The sequence below is a fragment of the Lissotriton vulgaris genome, chromosome 5 (assembly GCF_964263255.1).
Source record: "Lissotriton vulgaris chromosome 5, aLisVul1.2, whole genome shotgun sequence".
NCBI lineage: Eukaryota > Metazoa > Chordata > Amphibia > Caudata > Salamandridae > Lissotriton > Lissotriton vulgaris.
Genome location: NC_141693.1, coordinates 936,497,176 through 936,522,593, shown reverse-complemented (window position 1 = coordinate 936,522,593; position 25,418 = coordinate 936,497,176).

Below are 25,418 nucleotides of genomic sequence, written 5' to 3'. Positions count from 1 at the left end.
TTTTAGTGGGGTCTTCCGCATAAATATAATCTTCTAAGACGGTAGCAATATGAATGAGGCTATGGCCATCATGATAGTTTCTCAAAGACTTTGACTGTCTATGTGGCTGACAAAATCTTCTTTAGGTTGTTTTTGCCGGCAATATGTCTTCCGGGGTACTTACCATCTTTTAGGCTGGAATGAGGTGTTTTAGGTTAGAGCAATTGGCTTACTTTCTGATGGAGGGAAGCTATTTAACCGTTTTCCCTGCTCTCTGTGAGTGGGACTCTGATACTCAAGATGGACCGCTATTTAGAAACTGTGTTCTAACTCTATCCCTCTTTAAATAGGATCCCAATGCTTTCAATGGTGCAGAGTACTTTCCCATTACACATCCTACTTGCTGTGCAGTCATATTCCCAGATACTTAACTAGTGTGTAATTGCTGATGTCTGGTCCTCCGGTGTAATCGTCACCCAGGGCGATTGGTCAAGTGGTGCCATTACATCCCAAAACTACAGCAGGATGTCATCTGACATGAGGGCCAATCAGTTGCTTCTTCTAACTCTAGCCCTCTTTAAATAGGAGCCCAATGCTTTCAATGGTGCAGTGTACTTTCCCATTGCACCTCCTACTTGCTGTGCTGTCATATTCACAGACAGTTACCTAGTGTGTAATTGCTGATTTCTGGTCCTCCGGTGTAATCGTCACCCAGGACGATTGGTCACGTGGTGCCATTACTTCACAAAGCTACAGCAGGATGTCATCTGACATGAGGGCCAATCAGTTGCCTAGTACGCAATAGGATACATGTCTCATCGTATAGAAAAGGGAGCAATGTAGACAGGATGCCCAGCTGAAGACTAAGGTGGTGAGATGAAAGGAACTAGGCCATTTTTTGAGACTTATACATTTGTTTAAAGGATTGGTTGATCATACCATTCTGGAGTTCTCTATAGGTTTACTGAGAGGGATGTGCTAAAATGAAGATGTTAGAATCTGTTATTCATAGTTTTTCTTATTCCCACAAACGGTAGCATAAACCTTCCTCCCTTAACGTATCAGATCCCTGACTTGCTATGGTGTACCATAACCTAAAATAATTCCTGTGAAAAGGGTACGCAATCTCTTGGCTGCCAAAGAGATCTTTCTATCTAAGTCCTCATATAGGTGCTAGAGTTGTGTACAGAGTACCAGCAAATGAGGCACAGGATTGAAAGAAGTCTGCTAGGTTGAAATCTAAATTGAGAATATAATTTTTAGTGAGCTTTGGATTTTCACAATATTAGACACGCCATAGTACTAATAATTGACTCTTTATAGAAATCATTTTTTGGTAGTGTTGCATTTGGTTTGGAAGTATTCAAGTTCTAAAAATTGACTGACAGTGGACTTTTCCATCTGCAGAATATACTGAATGACCAGCAGAGGCAGTATTGCAGAGGAATATTTCTCCGCTTGCTGAGAAAAGAAAAAAAAAGAAAGCTCATTCCTCAGCCTTTTCCATGCCTCGATCAATAGATATGGTAAGTCAAACTCTCATTTAATCATTTTGCCATTAATTAAAAGTTCATAGTATCTGATGGCTCTCAGTGCCTTTTAGTGGGGTCTTCCGCATAAATATAATCTTCTAAGGCGGTAGCAATATGAATGACGCTATGGCCATCATGATAGTTTCTCAAAGACTTTGACTGTCTATGTGGCTGACAAAATCTTCTTTAGGTAGTTTTGCAGGCAATATGTCCTCCGGGGTACTTACTATCTTTTAGGCTGGAATGAGGTGTCTTAGGTTAGAGCAATTGACTTACTTTCTGATGGAGGGAAGCTATTTAACCGTTTTCCCTGCTCTCTGTGAGTGGGACTCTGATACTCAAGATGGACCGCTATTTAGAAACTGTGTTCTAACTCTATCCCTCTTTAAATAGGATCCCAATGCTTTCAATGGTGCAGAGTACTTTCCCATTACACATCCTACTTGCTGTGCAGTCATATTCCCAGATACTTAACTAGTGTGTAATTGCTGATGTCTGGTCCTCCGGTGTAATCGTCACCCAGGGCGATTGGTCAAGTGGTGCCATTACATCCCAAAACTACAGCAGGATGTCATCTGACATGAGGGCCAATCAGTTGCTTCTTCTAACTCTAGCCCTCTTTAAATAGGAGCCCGATGCTTTCAATGGTGCAGTGTACTTTCCCATTGCACCTCCTACTTGCTGTGCAGTCATATTCACAGATAGTTACCTAGTTTGTAATTGCTGATGTCTGGTCCTACGGTGTAATCGTCACCCAGGACGATTGGTCACGTGGTGCCATTACTTCACAAAGCTACAGCAGGATGTCATCTGACATGAGGGCCAATTAGTTGCCTAGTACGCAATAGGATACATGTCTCATCGTATAGAAAAGGGAGCAATGTAGACAGGATGCCTAGCTGAAGACTAAGGTGGTGAGATGAAAGGAACTAGGCCATTATTTGAGACTTATACATTTGTTTGAAGGATTGGTTGATCATAACATTCTGGAGTTCTCTATAGGTTTACTGAGAGGGATGTGCTAAAATGAAGATGGTAGAATCTGTTATTCATAGTTTTTCTTATTCCCACAAACGGTAGCATAAACCTTCCTCCCTTAACGTATCAGATCCCTGACTTGCTATGGTTTACCATAACCTAAAATAATTCCTGTGAGAAGGGTACGTTATCTCTTGGCTACCAAAGAGATCTTTCTATCTAAGTCCTCATATAGGAGCTAGAGTTGTGTAGAGAGTACCAGCAAATGAGGCACAGGATTGAAAGAAGTCTTCTAGGTTGAAATCTAAATTGAGAATATAATTTTTAGTGAGCTTTGGATTTTCACAATATTAGACACGCCATAGTACTAATAATTGAATCTTTATAGAAATCATTTTTTGGTAGTGTTGCATTCGGTTTGGAAGTATTCAAGTTCTAAAAATTGACTGACAGTGGACTTTTCCATCTGCAGAATATACTGAATGACCAGCAGAGGCAGTATTGCAGAGGAATATTTCTCCGCTTGCTGAGAAAAAAAAAAAAAGAAAGCTCATTCCTCAGCCTTTTCCATGCCTCGATCAATAGATATGGTAAGTCAAACTCTCATTTAATCATTTTGCCATTAATTAAAAGTTCATAGTATCTGATGGCTCTCCGTGCCTTTTAGTGGGGTCTTCCGCATAAATATAATCTTCTAAGACGGTAGCAATATGAATGACGCTATGGCCATCATGATAGTTTCTCAAAGACTTTGACTGTCTATGTGGCTGACAAAATCTTCTTTAGGTAGTTTTGCAGGCAATATGTCCTCCGGGGTACTTACCATCTTTTAGGCTGGAATGAGGTGTCTTAGGTTAGAGCAATTGACTTACTTTCTGATGGAGGGAAGCTATTTAACCGTTTTCCCTGCTCTCTGTGAGTGGGACTCTGATACTCAAGATGGACCGCTATTTAGAAACTGTGTTCTAACTCTATCCCTCTTTAAATAGGATCCCAATGCTTTCAATGGTGCAGAGTATTTTCCCATTACACATCCTACTTGCTGGGCAGTCATATTCCCAGATACTTAACTAGTGTGTAATTGCTGATGTCTGGTCCTCCGGGTTTAATCGTCACCCAGGGCGATTGGCCAAGTGGTGCCATTACATCCCAAAACTACAGCAGGATGTCATCTGACATGAGGGCCAATCAGTTGCTTCTTCTAACTCTAGCCCTCTTTAAATAGGAGCCCAATGCTTTCAATGGGGCAGTGTACTTTCCCATTGCACCTCCTACTTGCTGTGCTGTCATATTCACAGACAGTTACCTAGTGTGTAATTGCTGATGTCTGGTCCTCCGGTCTAATCGTCACCCAGGACGATTGGTCACGTGGTGCCATTACTTCACAAAGCTACAGCAGGATGTCATCTGACATGAGGGCCAATCAGTTGCCTAGTACGCAATAGGATACATGTCTCATCGTATAGAAAAGGGAGCAATGTAGACAGGATGCCCAGCTGAAGACTAAGGTGGTGAGATGAAAGGAACTAGGCCATTTTTTGAGACTTATACATTTGTTTAAAGGATTGGTTGATCATAACATTCTGGAGTTCTCTATAGGTTTACTGAGAGGGATGTGCTAAAATGAAGATGTTAGAATCTGTTATTCATAGTTTTTCTTATTCCCACAAACGGTAGCATAAACCTTCCTCCCTTAACGTATCAGATCCCTGACTTGCTATGGTGTACCATAACCTAAAATAATTCCTGTGAAAAGGGTACGCAATCTCTTGGCTGCCAAAGAGATCTTTCTATCTAAGTCCTCATATAGGTGCTAGAGTTGTGTACAGAGTACCAGCAAATGAGGCACAGGATTGAAAGAAGTCTTCTAGGTTGAAATCTAAATTGAGAATATAATTTTTAGTGAGCTTTGGATTTTCACAATATTAGACACGCCATAGTACTAATAATTGACTCTTTATAGAAATCATTTTTTGGTAGTGTTGCATTTGGTTTGGAAGTATTCAAGTTCTAAAAATTGACTGACAGTGGACTTTTCCATCTGCAGAATATACTGAATGACCAGCAGAGGCAGTATTGCAGAGGAATATTTCTCCGCTTGCTGAGAAAAGAAAAAAAAAGAAAGCTCATTCCTCAGCCTTTTCCATGCCTCGATCAATAGATATGGTAAGTCAAACTCTCATTTAATCATTTTGCCATTAATTAAAAGTTCATAGTATCTGATGGCTCTCAGTGCCTTTTAGTGGGGTCTTCCGCATAAATATAATCTTCTAAGGCGGTAGCAATATGAATGACGCTATGGCCATCATGATAGTTTCTCAAAGACTTTGACTGTCTATGTGGCTGACAAAATCTTCTTTAGGTAGTTTTGCAGGCAATATGTCCTCCGGGGTACTTACCATCTTTTAGGCTGGAATGAGGTGTCTTAGGTTAGAGCAATTGACTTACTTTCTGATGGAGGGAAGCTATTTAACCGTTTTCCCTGCTCTCTGTGAGTGGGACTCTGATACTCAAGATGGACCGCTATTTAGAAACTGTGTTCTAACTCTATCCCTCTTTAAATAGGATCCCAATGCTTTCAATGGTGCAGAGTACTTTCCCATTACACATCCTACTTGCTGTGCAGTCATATTCCCAGATACTTAACTAGTGTGTAATTGCTGATGTCTGGTCCTCCGGTGTAATCGTCACCCAGGGCGATTGGTCAAGTGGTGCCATTACATCCCAAAACTACAGCAGGATGTCATCTGACATGAGGGCCAATCAGTTGCTTCTTCTAACTCTAGCCCTCTTTAAATAGGAGCCCGATGCTTTCAATGGTGCAGTGTACTTTCCCATTGCACCTCCTACTTGCTGTGCAGTCATATTCACAGATAGTTACCTAGTTTGTAATTGCTGATGTCTGGTCCTACGGTGTAATCGTCACCCAGGACGATTGGTCACGTGGTGCCATTACTTCACAAAGCTACAGCAGGATGTCATCTGACATGAGGGCCAATTAGTTGCCTAGTACGCAATAGGATACATGTCTCATCGTATAGAAAAGGGAGCAATGTAGACAGGATGCCTAGCTGAAGACTAAGGTGGTGAGATGAACGGAACTAGGCCATTATTTGAGACTTATACATTTGTTTGAAGGATTGGTTGATCATAACATTCTGGAGTTCTCTATAGGTTTACTGAGAGGGATGTGCTAAAATGAAGATGGTAGAATCTGTTATTCATAGTTTTTCTTATTCCCACAAACGGTAGCATAAACCTTCCTCCCTTAACGTATCAGATCCCTGACTTGCTATGGTTTACCATAACCTAAAATAATTCCTGTGAGAAGGGTACGTTATCTCTTGGCTACCAAAGAGATCTTTCTATCTAAGTCCTCATATAGGAGCTAGAGTTGTGTAGAGAGTACCAGCAAATGAGGCACAGGATTGAAAGAAGTCTTCTAGGTTGAAATCTAAATTGAGAATATAATTTTTAGTGAGCTTTGGATTTTCACAATATTAGACACGCCATAGTACTAATAATTGACTCTTTATAGAAATCATTTTTTGGTAGTGTTGCATTCGGTTTGGAAGTATTCAAGTTCTAAAAATTGTCTGACAGTGGACTTTTCCATCTGCAGAATATACTGAATGACCAGCAGAGGCAGTATTGCAGAGGAATATTTCTCCGCTTGCTGAGAAAAAAAAAAAAGAAAGCTCATTCCTCAGCCTTTTCCATGCCTCGATCAATAGATATGGTAAGTCAAACTCTCATTTAATCATTTTGCCATTAATTAAAAGTTCATAGTATCTGATGGCTCTCCGTGCCTTTTAGTGGGGTCTTCCGCATAAATATAATCTTCTAAGACGGTAGCAATATGAATGACGCTATGGCCATCATGATAGTTTCTCAAAGACTTTGACTGTCTATGTGGCTGACAAAATCTTCTTTAGGTAGTTTTGCAGGCAATATCTCCTCCGGGGTACTTACCATCTTTTAGGCTGGAATGAGGTGTCTTAGGTTAGAGCAATTGACTTACTTTCTGATGGAGGGAAGCTATTTAACCGTTTTCCCTGCTCTCTGTGAGTGGGACTCTGATACTCAAGATGGACCGCTATTTAGAAACTGTGTTCTAACTCTATCCCTCTTTAAATAGGATCCCAATGCTTTCAATGGTGCAGAGTATTTTCCCATTACACATCCTACTTGCTGGGCAGTCATATTCCCAGATACTTAACTAGTGTTTAATTGCTGATGTCTGGTCCTCCGGTGTAATAGTCACCCAGGGCGATTGGCCAAGTGGTGCCATTACATCCCAAAACTACAGCAGGATGTCATCTGACATGAGGGCCAATCAGTTGCTTCTTCTAACTCTAGCCCTCTTTAAATAGGAGCCCAATGCTTTCAATGGGGCAGTGTACTTTCCCATTGCACCTCCTACTTGCTGTGCTGTCATATTCACAGACAGTTACCTAGTGTGTAATTGCTGATGTCTGGTCCTCCGGTCTAATCGTCACCCAGGACGATTGGTCACGTGGTGCCATTACTTCACAAAGCTACAGCAGGATGTCATCTGACATGAGGGCCAATCAGTTGCCTAGTACGCAATAGGATACATGTCTCATCGTATAGAAAAGGGAGCAATGTAGACAGGATGCCCAGCTGAAGACTAAGGTGGTGAGATGAAAGGAACTAGGCCATTTTTTGAGACTTATACATTTGTTTAAAGGATTGGTTGATCATAACATTCTGGAGTTCTCTATAGGTTTACTGAGAGGGATGTGCTAAAATGAAGATGTTAGAATCTGTTATTCATAGTTTTTCTTATTCCCACAAACGGTAGCATAAACCTTCCTCCCTTAACGTATCAGATCCCTGACTTGCTATGGTGTACCATAACCTAAAATAATTCCTGTGAAAAGGGTACGCAATCTCTTGGCTGCCAAAGAGATCTTTCTATCTAAGTCCTCATATAGGTGCTAGAGTTGTGTACACAGTACCAGCAAATGAGGCACAGGATTGAAAGAAGTCTTCTAGGTTGAAATCTAAATTGAGAATATAATTTTTAGTGAGCTTTGGATTTTCACAATATTAGACACGCCATAGTACTAATAATTGACTCTTTATAGAAATCATTTTTTGGTAGTGTTGCATTTGGTTTGGAAGTATTCAAGTTCTAAAAATTGACTAACAGTGGACTTTTCCATCTGCAGAATATACTGAATGACCAGCAGAGGCAGTATTGCAGAGAAATATTTCTCCGCTTGCTGAGAAAAGAAAAAAAAAAGAAAGCTCATTCCTCAGCCTTTTCCATGCCTCGATCAATAGATATGGTAAGTCAAACTCTCATTTAATCATTTTGCCATTAATTAAAAGTTCATAGTATCTGATGGCTCTCAGTGCCTTTTAGTGGGGTCTTCCGCATAAATATAATCTTCTAAGACGGTAGCAATATGAATGACGCTATGGCCATCATGATAGTTTCTCAAAGACTTTGACTGTCTATGTGGCTGACAAAATCTTCTTTAGGTAGTTTTGCAGGCAATATGTCCTCCGGGGTACTTACCATCTTTTAGGCTGGAATGAGGTGTCTTAGGTTAGAGCAATTGACTTACTTTCTGATGGAGGGAAGCTATTTAACCGTTTTCCCTGCTCTCTGTGAGTGGGACTCTGATACTCAAGATGGACCGCTATTTAGAAACTGTGTTCTAACTCTATCCCTCTTTAAATAGGATCCCAATGCTTTCAATGGTGCAGAGTACTTTCCCATTACACATCCTACTTGCTGTGCAGTCATATTCCCAGATACTTAACTAGTGTGTAATTGCTGATGTCTGGTCCTCCGGTGTAATCGTCACCCAGGGCGATTGGTCAAGTGGTGCCATTACATCCCAAAACTACAGCAGTATGTCATCTGACATGAGGGCCAATCAGTTGCTTCTTCTAACTCTAGCCCTCTTTAAATAGGAGCCCGATGCTTTCAATGGTGCAGTGTACTTTCCCATTGCACCTCCTACTTGCTGTGCAGTCATATTCACAGATAGTTACCTAGTGTGTAATTGCTGATGTCTGGTCCTATGGTGTAATCGTCACCCAGGACGATTGGTCACGTGGTGCCATTACTTCACAAAGCTACAGCAGGATGTCATCTGACATGAGGGCCAATTAGTTGCCTAGTACGCAATAGGATACATGTCTCATCGTATAGAAAAGGGAGCAATGTAGACAGGATGCCCAGCTGAAGACTAAGGTGGTGAGATGAAAGGAACTAGGCCATTTTTTGAGACTTATACATTTGTTTAAAGGATTGGTTGATCATACCATTCTGGAGTTCTCTATAGGTTTACTGAGAGGGATGTGCTAAAATGAAGATGTTAGAATCTGTTATTCATAGTTTTTCTTATTCCCACAAACGGTAGCATAAACCTTCCTCCCTTAACGTATCAGATCCCTGACTTGCTATGGTGTACCATACCTAAAATAATTCCTGTGAAAAGGGTACGCAATCTCTTGGCTGCCAAAGAGAACTTTCTATCTAAGTCCTCATATAGGTGCTAGAGTTGTGTAGAGAGTACCAGCAAATGAGGCACAGGATTGAAAGAAGTCTGCTAGGTTGAAATCTAAATTGAGAATATAATTTTTAGTGAGCTTTGGATTTTCACAATATTAGACACGCCATAGTACTAATAATTGACTCTTTATAGAAATCATTTTTTGGTAGTGTTGCATTTGGTTTGGAAGTATTCAAGTTCTAAAAATTGACTGACAGTGGACTTTTCCATCTGCAGAATATACTGAATGACCAGCAGAGGCAGGACTGCAGAGGAATATTTCTCCGCTTGCTGAGAAAAGAAAAAAAAAGAAAGCTCATTCCTCAGCCTTTTCCATGCCTCGATCAATAGATATGGTAAGTCAAACTCTCATTTAATCATTTTGCCATTAATTAAAAGTTCGTAGTATCTGATGGCTCTCAGTGCCTTTTAGTGGGGTCTTCCGCATAAATATAATCTTCTAAGACGGTAGCAATATGAATGACGCTATGGCCATCATGATAGTTTCTCAAAGACTTTGACTGTCTATGTGGCTGACAAAATCTTCTTTAGGTAGTTTTGCAGGCAATATGTCCTCCGGGGTACTTACCATCTTTTAGGCTGGAATGAGGTGTCTTAGGTTAGAGCAATTGACTTACTTTCTGATGGAGGGAAGCTATTTAACCGTTTTCCCTGCTCTCTGTGAGTGGGACTCTGACACTCAAGATGGACCGCTATTTAGAAACTGTGTTCTAACTCTATCCCTCTTTAAATAGGATCCCAATGCTTTCAATGGTGCAAAGTATTTTCCCATTACACATCCTACTTGCTGTGCAGTCATATTCCCAGATACTTAACTAGTGTGTAATTGCTGATGTCTGGTCCTCCGGTGTAATCGTCACCCAGGGCGATTGGCCAAGTGGTGCCATTACATCCCAAAACTACAGCAGGATGTCATCTGACATGAGGGCCAATCAGTTGCTTCTTCTAACTCTAGCCCTCTTTAAATAGGAGCCCAATGCTTTCAATGGTGCAGTGTACTTTCCCATTGCACCTCCTACTTGCTGTGCAGTCATATTCACAGATAGTTACCTAGTGTGTAATTGCTGATGTCTGGTCCTACGGTGTAATCGTCACCCAGGACGATTGGTCACGTGGTGCCATTACTTCACAAAGCTACAGCAGGATGTCATCTGACATGAGGGCCAATCAGTTGCCTAGTACGCAATAGGATACATGTCTCATCGTATAGAAAAGGGAGCAATGTAGACAGGATGCCCAGCTGAAGACTAAGGTGGTGAGATGAAAGGAACTAGGCCATTTTTTGAGACTTATACATTTGTTTAAAGGATTGGTTGATCATAACATTCTGGAGTTCTCTATAGGTTTACTGAGAGGGATGTGCTAAAATGAAGATGTTAGAATCTGTTATTCATAGTTTTTCTTATTCCCACAAACGGTAGCATAAACCTTCCTCCCTTAACGTATCAGATCCCTGACTTGCTATGGTGTACCATAACCTAAAATAATTCCTGTGAAAAGGGTACGCAATCTCTTGGCTGCCAAAGAGATCTTTCTATCTAAGTCCTCATATAGGTGCTAGAGTTGTGTACAGAGTGCCAGCAAATGAGGCACAGGATTGAAAGAAGTCTGCTAGGTTGAAATCTAAATTGAGAATATAATTTTTAGTGAGCTTTGGATTTTCACAATATTAGACACGCCATAGTACTAATAATTGACTCTTTATAGAAATCATTTTTTGGTAGTGTTGCATTTGGTTTGGAAGTATTCAAGTTCTAAAAATTGACTGACAGTGGACTTTTCCATCTGCAGAATATACTGAATGACCAGCAGAGGCAGTATTGCAGAGGAATATTTCTCCGCTTGCTGAGAAAAGAAAAAAAAAGAAAGCTCATTCCTCAGCCTTTTCCATGCCTCGATCAATAGATATGGTAAGTCAAACTCTCATTTAATCATTTTGCCATTAATTAAAAGTTCATAGTATCTGATGGCTCTCAGTGCCTTTTAGTGGGGTCTTCCGCATAAATATAATCTTCTAAGACGGTAGCAATATGAATGACGCTATGGCCATCATGATAGTTTCTCAAAGACTTTGACTGTCTATGTGGCTGACAAAATCTTCTTTAGGTAGTTTTGCAGGCAATATGTCCTCCGGGGTACTTACCATCTTTTAGGCTGGAATGAGGTGTCTTAGGTTAGAGCAATTGACTTACTTTCTGATGGAGGGAAGCTATTTAACCGTTTTCCCTGCTCTCTGTGAGTGGGACTCTGACACTCAAGATGGACCGCTATTTAGAAACTGTGTTCTAACTCTATCCCTCTTTAAATAGGATCCCAATGCTTTCAATGGTGCAAAGTATTTTCCCATTACACATCCTACTTGCTGTGCAGTCATATTCCCAGATACTTAACTAGTGTGTAATTGCTGATGTCTGGTCCTCCGGTGTAATCGTCACCCAGGGCGATTGGCCAAGTGGTGCCATTACATCCCAAAACTACAGCAGGATGTCATCTGACATGAGGGCCAATCAGTTGCTTCTTCTAACTCTAGCCCTCTTTAAATCTAAGTCCTCATATAGGTGCTAGAGTTGTGTACAGAGTACCAGCAAATGAGGCACAGGATTGAAAGAATTCTGCTAGGTTGAAATCTAAATTGAGAATATCATTTTTAGTGAGCTTTGGATTTTCACAATATTAGACACGCCATAGTACTAATAATTGACTCTTTATAGAAATCATTTTTTGGTAGTGTTGCATTTGGTTTGGAAGTATTCAAGTTCTAAAAATTGACTGACAGTGGACTTTTCCATCTGCAGAATATACTGAATGACCAGCAGAGGCAGTATTGCAGAGGAATATTTCTCCGCTTGCTGAGAAAAGAAAAAAAAAGAAAGCTCATTCCTCAGCCTTTTCCATGCCTCGATCAATAGATATGGTAAGTCAAACTCTCATTTAATCATTTTGCCATTAATTAAAAGTTCATAGTATCTGATGGCTCTCAGTGCCTTTTAGTGGGGTCTTCCGCATAAATATAATCTTCTAAGGCGGTAGCAATATGAATGACGCTATGGCCATCATGATAGTTTCTCAAAGACTTTGACTGTCTATGTGGCTCTCGAAATCTTCTTTAGGTAGTTTTGCAGGCAATATGTCCTCCGGGGTACTTACCATCTTTTAGGCTGGAATGAGGTGTCTTAGGTTAGAGCAATTGACTTACTTTCTGATGGAGGGAAGCTATTTAACCGTTTTCCCTGCTCTCTGTGAGTGGGACTCTGATACTCAAGATGGACCGCTATTTAGAAACTGTGTTCTAACTCTATCCCTCTTTAAATAGGATCCCAATGCTTTCAATGGTGCAGAGTACTTTCCCATTACACATCCTACTTGCTGTGCAGTCATATTCCCAGATACTTAACTAGTGTGTAATTGCTGATGTCTGGTCCTCCGGTGTAATCGTCACCCAGGGCGATTGGTCAAGTGGTGCCATTACATCCCAAAACTACAGCAGGATGTCATCTGACATGAGGGCCAATCAGTTGCTTCTTCTAACTCTAGCCCTCTTTAAATAGGAGCCCAATGCTTTCAATGGTGCAGTGTACTTTCCCATTGCACCTCCTACTTGCTGTGCAGTCATATTCACAGATAGTTACCTAGTGTGTAATTGCTGATGTCTGGTCCTACGGTGTAATCGTCACCCAGGACGATTGGTCACGTGGTGCCATTACTTCACAAAGCTACAGCAGGATGTCATCTGACATGAGGGCCAATCAGTTGCCTAGTACGCAATAGGATACATGTCTCATCGTATAGAAAAGGGAGCAATGTAGACAGGATGCCCAGCTGAAGACTAAGGTGGTGAGATGAAAGGAACTAGGCCATTTTTTGAGACTTATACATTTGTTTAAAGGATTGGTTGATCATAACATTCTGGAGTTCTCTATAGGTTTACTGAGAGGGATGTGCTAAAATGAAGATGTTAGAATCTGTTATTCATAGTTTTTCTTATTCCCACAAACGGTAGCATAAACCTTCCTCCCTTAACGTATCAGATCCCTGACTTGCTATGGTGTACCATAACCTAAAATAATTCCTGTGAAAAGGGTACGCAATCTCTTGGCTGCCAAAGAGATCTTTCTATCTAAGTCCTCATATAGGTGCTAGAGTTGTGTAGAGAGTACCAGCAAATGAGGCACAGGATTGAAAGAAGTCTGCTAGGTTGAAATCTAAATTGAGAATATAATTTTTAGTGAGCTTTGGATTTTCACAATATTAGACACGCCATAGTACTAATAATTGACTCTTTATAGAAATCATTTTTTGGTAGTGTTGCATTTGGTTTGGAAGTATTCAAGTTCTAAAAATTGACTGACAGTGGACTTTTCCATCTGCAGAATATACTGAATGACCAGCAGAGGCAGTATTGCAGAGGAATATTTCTCCGCTTGCTGAGAAAAGAAAAAAAAAGAAAGCTCATTCCTCAGCCTTTTCCATGCCTCGATCAATAGATATGGTAAGTCAAACTCTCATTTAATCATTTTGCCATTAATTAAAAGTTCATAGTATCTGATGGCTCTCAGTGCCTTTTAGTAGGGTCTTCCGCATAAATATAATCTTCTAAGGCGGTAGCAATATGAATGACGCTATGGCCATCATGATAGTTTCTCAAAGACTTTGACTGTCTATGTGGCTGACAAAATCTTCTTTAGGTAGTTTTGCAGGCAATATGTCCTCCGGGGTACTTACCATCTTTTAGGCTGGAATGAGGTGTCTTAGGTTAGAGCAATTGACTTACTTTCTGATGGAGGGAAGCTATTTAACCGTTTTCCCTGCTCTCTGTGAGTGGGACTCTGATACTCAAGATGGACCGCTATTTAGAAACTGTGTTCTAACTCTATCCCTCTTTAAATAGGATCCCAATGCTTTCAATGGTGCAGAGTACTTTCCCATTACACATCCTACTTGCTGTGCAGTCATATTCCCAGATACTTAACTAGTGTGTAATTGCTGATGTCTGGTCCTCCGGTGTAATCGTCACCCAGGGCGATTGGCCAAGTGGTGCCATTACATCCCAAAACTACAGCAGGATGTCATCTGACATGAGGGCCAATCAGTTGCTTCTTCTAACTCTAGCCCTCTTTAAATAGGAGCCCAATGCTTTCAATGGTGCAGTGTACTTTCCCATTGCACCTCCTACTTGCTGTGCAGTCATATTCACAGATAGTTACCTAGTGTGTAATTGCTGATGTCTGGTCCTATGGTGTAATCGTCACCCAGGACGATTGGTCACGTGGTGCCATTACTTCACAAAGCTACAGCAGGATGTCATCTGACATGAGGGCCAATCAGTTGCCTAGTACGCAATAGGATACATGTCTCATCGTATAGAAAAGGGAGCAATGTAGACAGGATGCCTAGCTGAAGACTAAGGTGGTGAGATGAAAGGAACTAGGCCATTATTTGAGACTTATACATTTGTTTGAAGGATTGATTGATCATAACATTCTGGAGTTCTCTATAGGTTTACTGAGAGGGATGTGCTAAAATGAAGATGGTAGAATCTGTTATTCATAGTTTTTCTTATTCCCACAAACGGTAGCATAAACCTTCCTCCCTTAACATATCAGATCCCTGACTTGCTATGGTTTACCATAACCTAAAATAATTCCTGTGAGAAGGGTACGTTATCTCTTGGCTGCCAAAGAGATCTTTCTATCTAAGTCCTCATATAGGAGCTAGAGTTGTGTAGAGAGTACCAGCAAATGAGGCACAGGATTGAAAGAAGTCTTCTAGGTTGAAATCTAAATTGAGAATATAATTTTTAGTGAGCTTTGGATTTTCACAATATTAGACACGCCATAGTACTAATAATTGACTCTTTATAGAAATCATTTTTTGGTAGTGTTGCATTCGGTTTGGAAGTATTCAAGTTCTAAAAATTGACTGACAGTGGACTTTTCCATCTGCAGAATATACTGAATGACCAGCAGAGGCAGTATTGCAGAGGAATATTTCTCCGCTTGCTGAGAAAAGAAAAAAAAAGAAAGCTCATTCCTCAGCCTTTTCCATGCCTCGATCAATAGATATGGTAAGTCAAACTCTCATTTAATCATTTTGCCATTAATTAAAAGTTCATAGTATCTGATGGCTCTCCGTGCCTTTTAGTGGGGTCTTCCGCATAAATATAATCTTCTAAGACGGTAGCAATATGAATGACGCTATGGCCATCATGATAGTTTCTCAAAGACTTTGACTGTCCATGTGGCTGACAAAATCTTCTTTAGGTAGTTTTGCAGGCAATATGTCCTCCGGGGTACTTACCATCTTTTAGGCTGGAATGAGGTGTCTTAGGTTAGAGCAATTGACTTACTTTCTGATGGAGGGAAGCTATTTAACCGTTTTCCCTGCTCTCTGTGAGTGGGACTCTGATACTCAAGATGGACCGCTATTTAGAAACTGTGTTCTAACTCTATCCCTCTTTAAATAGGATCCCAATGCTTTCAATGGTGCAGAGTATTTTCCCATTACACATCCTACTTGCTGGGCAGTCATATTCCCAGATACTTAACTAGTGTGTAATTGCTGATGTCTGGTCCTCCGGTGTAATCGTCACCCAGGGCGATTGGCCAAGTGGTGCCATTACATCCCAAAACTACAGCAGGATGTCATCTGACATGAGGGCCAATCAGTTGCTTCTTCTAACTCTAGCCCTCTTTAAATAGGAGCCCAATGCTTTCAATGGGGCAGTGTACTTTCCCATTGCACCTCCTACTTGCTGTGCTGTCATATTCACAGACAGTTACCTAGTGTGTAATTGCTGATGTCTGGTCCTCCGGTCTAATCGTCACCCAGGACGATTGGTCACGTGGTGCCATTACTTCACAAAGCTACAGCAGGATGTCATCTGACATGAGGGCCAATCAGTTGCCTAGTACGCAATAGGATACATGTCTCATCGTATAGAAAAGGGAGCAATGTAGACAGGATGCCCAGCTGAAGACTAAGGTGGTGAGATGAAAGGAACTAGGCCATTTTTTGAGACTTATACATTTGTTTAAAGGATTGGTTGATCATAACATTCTGGAGTTCTCTATAGGTTTACTGAGAGGGATGTGCTAAAATGAAGATGTTAGAATCTGTTATTCATAGTTTTTCTTATTCCCACAAACGGTAGCATAAACCTTCCTCCCTTAACGTATCAGATCCCTGACTTGCTATGGTGTACCATAACCTAAAATAATTCCTGTGAAAAGGGTACGCAATCTCTTGGCTGCCAAAGAGATCTTTCTATCTAAGTCCTCATATAGGTGCTAGAGTTGTGTACAGAGTACCAGCAAATGAGGCACAGGATTGAAAGAAGTCTTCTAGGTTGAAATCTAAATTGAGAATATAATTTTTAGTGAGCTTTGGATTTTCACAATATTAGACACGCCATAGTACTAATAATTGACTCTTTATAGAAATCATTTTTTGGTAGTGTTGCATTTGGTTTGGAAGTATTCAAGTTCTAAAAATTGACTGACAGTGGACTTTTCCATCTGCAGAATATACTGAATGACCAGCAGAGGCAGTATTGCAGAGGAATATTTCTCCGCTTGCTGAGAAAAGAAAAAAAAAGAAAGCTCATTCCTCAGCCTTTTCCATGCCTCGATCAATAGATATGGTAAGTCAAACTCTCATTTAATCATTTTGCCATTAATTAAAAGTTCATAGTATCTGATGGCTCTCAGTGCCTTTTAGTGGGGTCTTCCGCATAAATATAATCTTCTAAGGCGGTAGCAATATGAATGACGCTATGGCCATCATGATAGTTTCTCAAAGACTTTGACTGTCTATGTGGCTCACGAAATCTTCTTTAGGTAGTTTTGCAGGCAATATGTCCTCCGGGGTACTTACCATCTTTTAGGCTGGAATGAGGTGTCTTAGGTTAGAGCAATTGACTTACTTTCTGATGGAGGGAAGCTATTTAACCGTTTTCCCTGCTCTCTGTGAGTGGGACTCTGATACTCAAGATGGACCGCTATTTAGAAACTGTGTTCTAACTCTATCCCTCTTTAAATAGGATCCCAATGCTTTCAATGGTACAGAGTACTTTCCCATTACACATCCTACTTGCTGTGCAGTCATATTCCCAGATACTTAACTAGTGTGTAATTGCTGATGTCTGGTCCTCCGGTGTAATCGTCACCCAGGGCGATTGGTCAAGTGGTGCCATTACATCCCAAAACTACAGCAGGATGTCATCTGACATGAGGGCCAATCAGTTGCTTCTTCTAACTCTAGCCCTCTTTAAATAGGAGCCCGATGCTTTCAATGGTGCAGTGTACTTTCCCATTGCACCTCCTACTTGCTGTGCAGTCATATTCACAGATAGTTACCTAGTTTGTAATTGCTGATGTCTGGTCCTACGGTGTAATCGTCACCCAGGACGATTGGTCACGTGGTGCCATTACTTCACAAAGCTACAGCAGGATGTCATCTGACATGAGGGCCAATTAGTTGCCTAGTACGCAATAGGATACATGTCTCATCGTATAGAAAAGGGAGCAATGTAGACAGGATGCCTAGCTGAAGACTAAGGTGGTGAGATGAAAGGAACTAGGCCATTATTTGAGACTTATACATTTGTTTGAAGGATTGGTTGATCATAACATTCTGGAGTTCTCTATAGGTTTACTGAGAGGGATGTGCTAAAATGAAGATGGTAGAATCTGTTATTCATAGTTTTTCTTATTCCCACAAACGGTAGCATAAACCTTCCTCCCTTAACGTATCAGATCCCTGACTTGCTATGGTTTACCATAACCTAAAATAATTCCTGTGAGAAGGGTACGTTATCTCTTGGCTACCAAAGAGATCTTTCTATCTAAGTCCTCATATAGGAGCTAGAGTTGTGTAGAGAGTACCAGCAAATGAGGCACAGGATTGAAAGAAGTCTTCTAGGTTGAAATCTAAATTGAGAATATAATTTTTAGTGAGCTTTGGATTTTCACAATATTAGACACGCCATAGTACTAATAATTGACTCTTTATAGAAATCATTTTTTGGTAGTGTTGCATTCGGTTTGGAAGTATTCAAGTTCTAAAAATTGACTGACAGTGGACTTTTCCATCTGCAGAATATACTGAATGACCAGCAGAGGCAGTATTGCAGAGGAATATTTCTCCGCTTGCTGAGAAAAGAAAAAAAAAGAAAGCTCATTCCTCAGCCTTTTCCATGCCTCGATCAATAGATATGGTAAGTCAAACTCTCATTTAATCATTTTGCCATTAATTAAAAGTTCATAGTATCTGATGGCTCTCCGTGCCTTTTAGTGGGGTCTTCCGCATAAATATAATCTTCTAAGACGGTAGCAATATGAATGACGCTATGGCCATCATGATAGTTTCTCAAAGACTTTGACTGTCTATGTGGCTGACAAAATCTTCTTTAGGTAGTTTTGCAGGCAATATGTCCTCCGGGGTACTTACCATCTTTTAGGCTGGAATGAGGTGTCTTAGGTTAGAGCAATTGACTTACTTTCTGATGGAGGGAAGCTATTTAACCGTTTTCCCTGCTCTCTGTGAGTGGGACTCTGATACTCAAGATGGACCGCTATTTAGAAACTGTGTTCTAACTCTATCCCTCTTTAAATAGGATCCCAATGCTTTCAATGGTGCAGAGTATTTTCCCATTACACATCCTACTTGCTGGGCAGTCATATTCCCAGATACTTAACTAGTGTGTAATTGCTGATGTCTGGTCCTCCGGTGTAATCGTCACCCAGGGCGATTGGCCAAGTGGTGCCATTACATCCCAAAACTACAGCAGGATGTCATCTGACATGAGGGCCAATCAGTTGCTTCTTCTAACTCTAGCCCTCTTTAAATAGGAGCCCAATGCTTTCAATGGGGCAGTGTACTTTCCCATTGCACCTCCTACTTGCTGTGCTGTCATATTCACAGACAGTTACCTAGTGTGTAATTGCTGATGTCTGGTCCTCCGGTGTAATCGTCACCCAGGACGATTGGTCACGTGGTGCCATTACTTCACAAAGCTACAGCAGGATGTCATCTGACATGAGGGCCAATCAGTTGCCTAGTACGCAATAGGATACATGTCTCATCGTATAGAAAAGGGAGCAATGTAGACAGGATGCCCAGCTGAAGACTAAGGTGGTGAGATGAAAGGAACTAGGCCATTTTTTGAGACTTATACATTTGTTTAAAGGATTGGTTGATCATAACATTCTGGAGTTCTCTATAGGTTTACTGAGAGGGATGTGCTAAAATGAAGATGTTAGAATCTGTTATTCATAGTTTTTCTTATTCCCACAAACGGTAGCATAAACCTTCCTCCCTTAACGTATCAGATCCCTGACTTGCTATGGTGTACCATAACCTAAAATAATTCCTGTGAAAAGGGTACGCAATCTCTTGGCTGCCAAAGAGATCTTTCTATCTAAGTCCTCATATAGGTGCTAGAGTTGTGTACAGAGTACCAGCAAATGAGGCACAGGATTGAAAGAAGTCTTCTAGGTTGAAATCTAAATTGAGAATATAATTTTTAGTGAGCTTTGGATTTTCACAATATTAGACACGCCATAGTACTAATAATTGACTCTTTATAGAAATCATTTTTTGGTAGTGTTGCATTTGGTTTGGAAGTATTCAAGTTCTAAAAATTGACTGACAGTGGACTTTTCCATCTGCAGAATATACTGAATGACCAGCAGAGGCAGTATTGCAGAGAAATATTTCTCCGCTTGCTGAGAAAAGAAAAAAAAAAGAAAGCTCATTCCTCAGCCTTTTCCATGCCTCGATCAATAGATATGGTAAGTCAAACTCTCATTTAATCATTTTGCCATTAATTAAAAGTTCATAGTATCTGATGGCTCTCAGTGCCTTTTAGTGGGGTCTTCCGCATAAATATAATCTTCTAAGGCGGTAGCAATATGAATGACGCTATGGCCATCATGATAGTTTCTCAAAGACTTTGACTGTCTATGTGGCTCACGAAATCTTCTTTAGGTAGTTTTGCAGGCAATATGTCCTCCGGGGTGCTTACCATCTTTTAGGCTGGAATGAGGTGTCTTAGGTTAGAGCAATTGACTTACTTTCTGATGGAGGGAAGCTATTTAACCGTTTTCCCTGCTCTCTGTGAGTGGGACTCTGATACTCAAGATGGACCGCTATTTAGAAACTGTGTTCTAACTCTATCCCTCTTTAAATAGGATCCCAATGCTTTCAATGGTGCAGAGTACTTTCCCATTACACATCCTACTTGCTGTGCAGTCATATTCCCAGATACTTAACTAGTGTGTAATTGCTGATGTCTGGTCCTCCGGTGTAATCGTCACCCAGGGCGATTGGTCAAGTGGTGCCATTACATCCCAAAACTACAGCAGTATGTCATCTGACATGAGGGCCAATCAGTTGCTTCTTCTAACTCTAGCCCTCTTTAAATAGGAGCCCGATGCTTTCAATGGTGCAGTGTACTTTCCCATTGCACCTCCTACTTGCTGTGCAGTCATATTCACAGATAGTTACCTAGTGTGTAATTGCTGATGTCTGGTCCTATGGTGTAATCGTCACCCAGGACGATTGGTCACGTGGTGCCATTACTTCACAAAGCTACAGCAGGATGTCATCTGACATGAGGGCCAATTAGTTGCCTAGTACGCAATAGGATACATGTCTCATCGTATAGAAAAGGGAGCAATGTAGACAGGATGCCCAGCTGAAGACTAAGGTGGTGAGATGAAAGGAACTAGGCCATTTTTTGAGACTTATACATTTGTTTAAAGGATTGGTTGATCATACCATTCTGGAGTTCTCTATAGGTTTACTGAGAGGGATGTGCTAAAATGAAGATGTTAGAATCTGTTATTCATAGTTTTTCTTATTCCCACAAACGGTAGCATAAACCTTCCTCCCTTAACGTATCAGATCCCTGACTTGCTATGGTGTACCATAACCTAAAATAATTCCTGTGAGAAGGGTACGCAATCTCTTGGCTGCCAAAGAGATCTTTCTATCTAAGTCCTCATATAGGTGCTAGAGTTGTGTACAGAGTACCAGCAAATGAGGCACAGGATTGAAAGAAGTCTGCTAGGTTGAAATCTAAATTGAGAATATTATTTTTAGTGAGCTTTGGATTTTCACAATATTAGACACGCCATAGTACTAATAATTGACTCTTTATAGAAATCATTTTTTGGTAGTGTTGCATTTGGTTTGGAAGTATTCAAGTTCTAAAAATTGACTGACAGTGGACTTTTCCATCTGCAGAATATACTGAATGACCAGCAGAGGCAGTATTGCAGAGGAATATTTCTCCGCTTGCTGAGAAAAGAAAAAAAAAGAAAGCTCATTCCTCAGCCTTTTCCATGCCTCGATCAATAGATATGGTAAGTCAAACTCTCATTTAATCATTTTGCCATTAATTAAAAGTTCATAGTATCTGATGGCTCTCCGTGCCTTTTAGTGGGGTCTTCCGCATAAATATAATCTTCTAAGACGGTAGCAATATGAATGACGCTATGGCCATCATGATAGTTTCTCAAAGACTTTGACTGTCTATGTGGCTGACAAAATCTTCTTTAGGTAGTTTTGCAGGCAATATGTCCTCCGGGGTACTTACCATCTTTTAGGCTGGAATGAGGTGTCTTAGGTTAGAGCAATTGACTTACTTTCTGATGGAGGGAAGCTATTTAACCGTTTTCCCTGCTCTCTGTGAGTGGGACTCTGATACTCAAGATGGACCGCTATTTAGAAACTGTGTTCTAACTCTATCCCTCTTTAAATAGGATCCCAATGCTTTCAATGGTGCAGAGTACTTTCCCATTACACATCCTACTTGCTGTGCAGTCATATTCCCAGATACTTAACTAGTGTGTAATTGCTGATGTCTGGTCCTCCGGTGTAATCGTCACCCAGGGCGATTGGCCAAGTGGTGCCATTACATCCCAAAACTACAGCAGGATGTCATCTGACATGAGGGCCAATCAGTTGCTTCTTCTAACTCTAGCCCTCTTTAAATAGGAGCCCAATGCTTTCAATGGTGCAGTGTACTTTCCCATTGCACCTCCTACTTGCTGTGCAGTCATATTCACAGATAGTTACCTAGTGTGTAATTGCTGATGTCTGGTCCTATGGTGTAATCGTCACCCAGGACGATTGGTCACGTGGTGCCATTACTTCACAAAGCTACAGCAGGATGTCATCTGACATGAGGGCCAATTAGTTGCCTAGTACGCAATAGGATACATGTCTCATCGTATAGAAAAGGGAGCAATGTAGACAGGATGCCTAGCTGAAGACTAAGGTGGTGAGATGAAAGGAACTAGGCCATTTTGTGAGACTTATACATTTGTTTAAAGGATTGGTTGATCATAACATTCTGGAGTTCTCTATAGGTTTACTGAGAGGGATGTGCTAAAATGAAGATGTTAGAATCTGTTATTCATAGTTTTTCTTATTCCCACAAACGGTAGCATAAACCTTCCTCCCTTAACGTATCAGATCCCTGACTTGCTATGGTGTACCATAACCTAAAATAATTCCTGTGAAAAGGGTACGCAATCTCTTGGCTGCCAAAGAGATCTTTCTATCTAAGTCCTCATATAGGTGCTAGAGTTGTGTAGAGAGTACCAGCAAATGAGGCACAGGATTGAAAGAAGTCTGCTAGGTTGAAATCTAAATTGAGAATATAATTTTTAGTGAGCTTTGGATTTTCACAATATTAGACACGCCATAGTACTAATAATTGACTCTTTATAGAAATCATTTTTTGGTAGTGTTGCATTTGGTTTGGAAGTATTCAAGTTCTAAAAATTGACTGACAGTGGACTTTTCCATCTGCAGAATATACTGAATGACCAGCAGAGGCAGTATTGCAGAGGAATATTTCTCCGCTTGCTGAGAAAAGAAAAAAAAAGAAAGCTCATTCCTCAGCCTTTTCCATGCCTCGATCAATAGATATGGTAAGTCAAACTCTCATTTAATCATTTTGCCATTAATTAAAAGTTCATAGTATCTGATGGCTCTCAGTGCCTTTTAGTAGGGTCTTCCGCATAAATATAATCTTCTAAGGCGGTAGCAATATGAATGACGCTATGGCCATCATGATAGTTTCTCAAAGACTTTGACTATCTATGTGGCTGACAAAATCTTCTTTAGGTAGTTTTGCAGGCAATATGTCCTCCGGGGTACTTACCATCTTTTAGGCTGGAATGAGGTGTCTTAGGTTAGAGCAATTGACTTACTTTCTGATGGAGGGAAGCTATTTAACCGTTTTCCCTGCTCTCTGTGAGTGGGACTCTGATACTCAAGATGGACCGCTATTTAGAAACTGTGTTCTAACTCTATCCCTCTTTAAATAGGATCCCAATGCTTTCAATGGTGCAGAGTACTTTCCCATTACACATCCTACTTGCTGTGCAGTCATATTCCCAGATACTTAACTAGTGTGTAATTGCTGATGTCTGGTCCTCCGGTGTAATCGTCACCCAGGGCGATTGGCCAAGTGGTGCCATTACATCCCAAAACTACAGCAGGATGTCATCTGACATGAGGGCCAATCAGTTGCTTCTTCTAACTCTAGCCCTCTTTAAATAGGAGCCCAATGCTTTCAATGGTGTAGTGTACTTTCCCATTGCACCTCCTACTTGCTGTGCTGTCATATTCACAGACAGTTACCTAGTGTGTAATTGCTGATGTCTGGTCCTCCGGTGTAATCGTCACCCAGGACGATTGGTCACGTGGTGCCATTACTTCACAAAGCTACAGCAGGATGTCATCTGACATGAGGGCCAATCAGTTGCCTAGTACGCAATAGGATACATGTCTCATCGTATAGAAAAGGGAGCAATGTAGACAGGATGCCCAGCTGAAGACTAAGGTGGTGAGATGAAAGGAACTAGGCCATTTTTTGAGACTTATACATTTGTTTAAAGGATTGGTTGATCATAACATTCTGGAGTTCTCTATAGGTTTACTGAGAGGGATGTGCTAAAATGAAGATGTTAGAATCTGTTATTCATAGTTTTTCTTATTCCCACAAACGGTAGCATAAACCTTCCTCCCTTAACGTATCAGATCCCTGACTTGCTATGGTGTACCATAACCTAAAATAATTCCTGTGAAAAGGGTACGCAATCTCTTGGCTGCCAAAGAGATCTTTCTATCTAAGTCCTCATATAGGTGCTAGAGTTGTGTACAGAGTACCAGCAAATGAGGCACAGGATTGAAAGAAGTCTGCTAGGTTGAAATCTAAATTGAGAATATAATTTTTAGTGAGCTTTGGATTTTCACAATATTAGACACGCCATAGTACTAATAATTGACTCTTTATAGAAATCATTTTTTGGTAGTGTTGCATTTGGTTTGGAAGTATTCAAGTTCTAAAAATTGACTGACAGTGGACTTTTCCATCTGCAGAATATACTGAATGACCAGCAGAGGCAGTATTGCAGAGGAATATTTCTCCGCTTGCTGAGAAAAGAAAAAAAAAGAAAGCTCATTCCTCAGCCTTTTCCATGCCTCGATCAATAGATATGGTAAGTCAAACTCTCATTTAATCATTTTGCCATTAATTAAAAGTTCATAGTATCTGATGGCTCTCAGTGCCTTTTAGTGGGGTCTTCCGCATAAATATAATCTTCTAAGACGGTAGCAATATGAATGACGCTATGGCCATCATGATAGTTTCTCAAAGACTTTGATTGTCTATGTGGCTGACAAAATCTTCTTTAGGTAGTTTTGCAGGCAATATGTCCTCCGGGGTACTTACCATCTTTTAGGCTGGAATGAGGTGTCTTAGGTTAGAGCAATTGACTTACTTTCTGATGGAAGGAAGCTATTTAACCGTTTTCCCTGCTCTCTGTGAGTGGGACTCTGATACTCAAGATGGACCGCTATTTAGAAACTGTGTTCTAACTCTATCCCTCTTTAAATAGGATCCCAATGCTTTCAATGGTGCAGAGTACTTTCCCATTACACATCCTACTTGCTGTGCAGTCATATTCCCAGATACTTAACTAGTGTGTAATTGCTGATGTCTGGTCCTCCGGTGTAATCGTCACCCAGGGCGATTGGCCAAGTGGTGCCATTACATCCCAAAACTACAGCAGGATGTCATCTGACATGAGGGCCAATCAGTTGCTTCTTCTAACTCTAGCCCTCTTTAAATAGGAGCCCAATGCTTTCAATGGTGCAGTGTACTTTCCCATTGCACCTCCTACTTGCTGTGCTGTCATATTCACAGACAGTTACCTAGTGTGTAATTGCTGATGTCTGGTCCTCCGGTGTAATCGTCACCCAGGACGATTGGTCACGTGGTGCCATTACTTCACAAAGCTACAGCAGGATGTCATCTGACATGAGGGCCAATCAGTTGCCTAGTACGCAATAGGATACA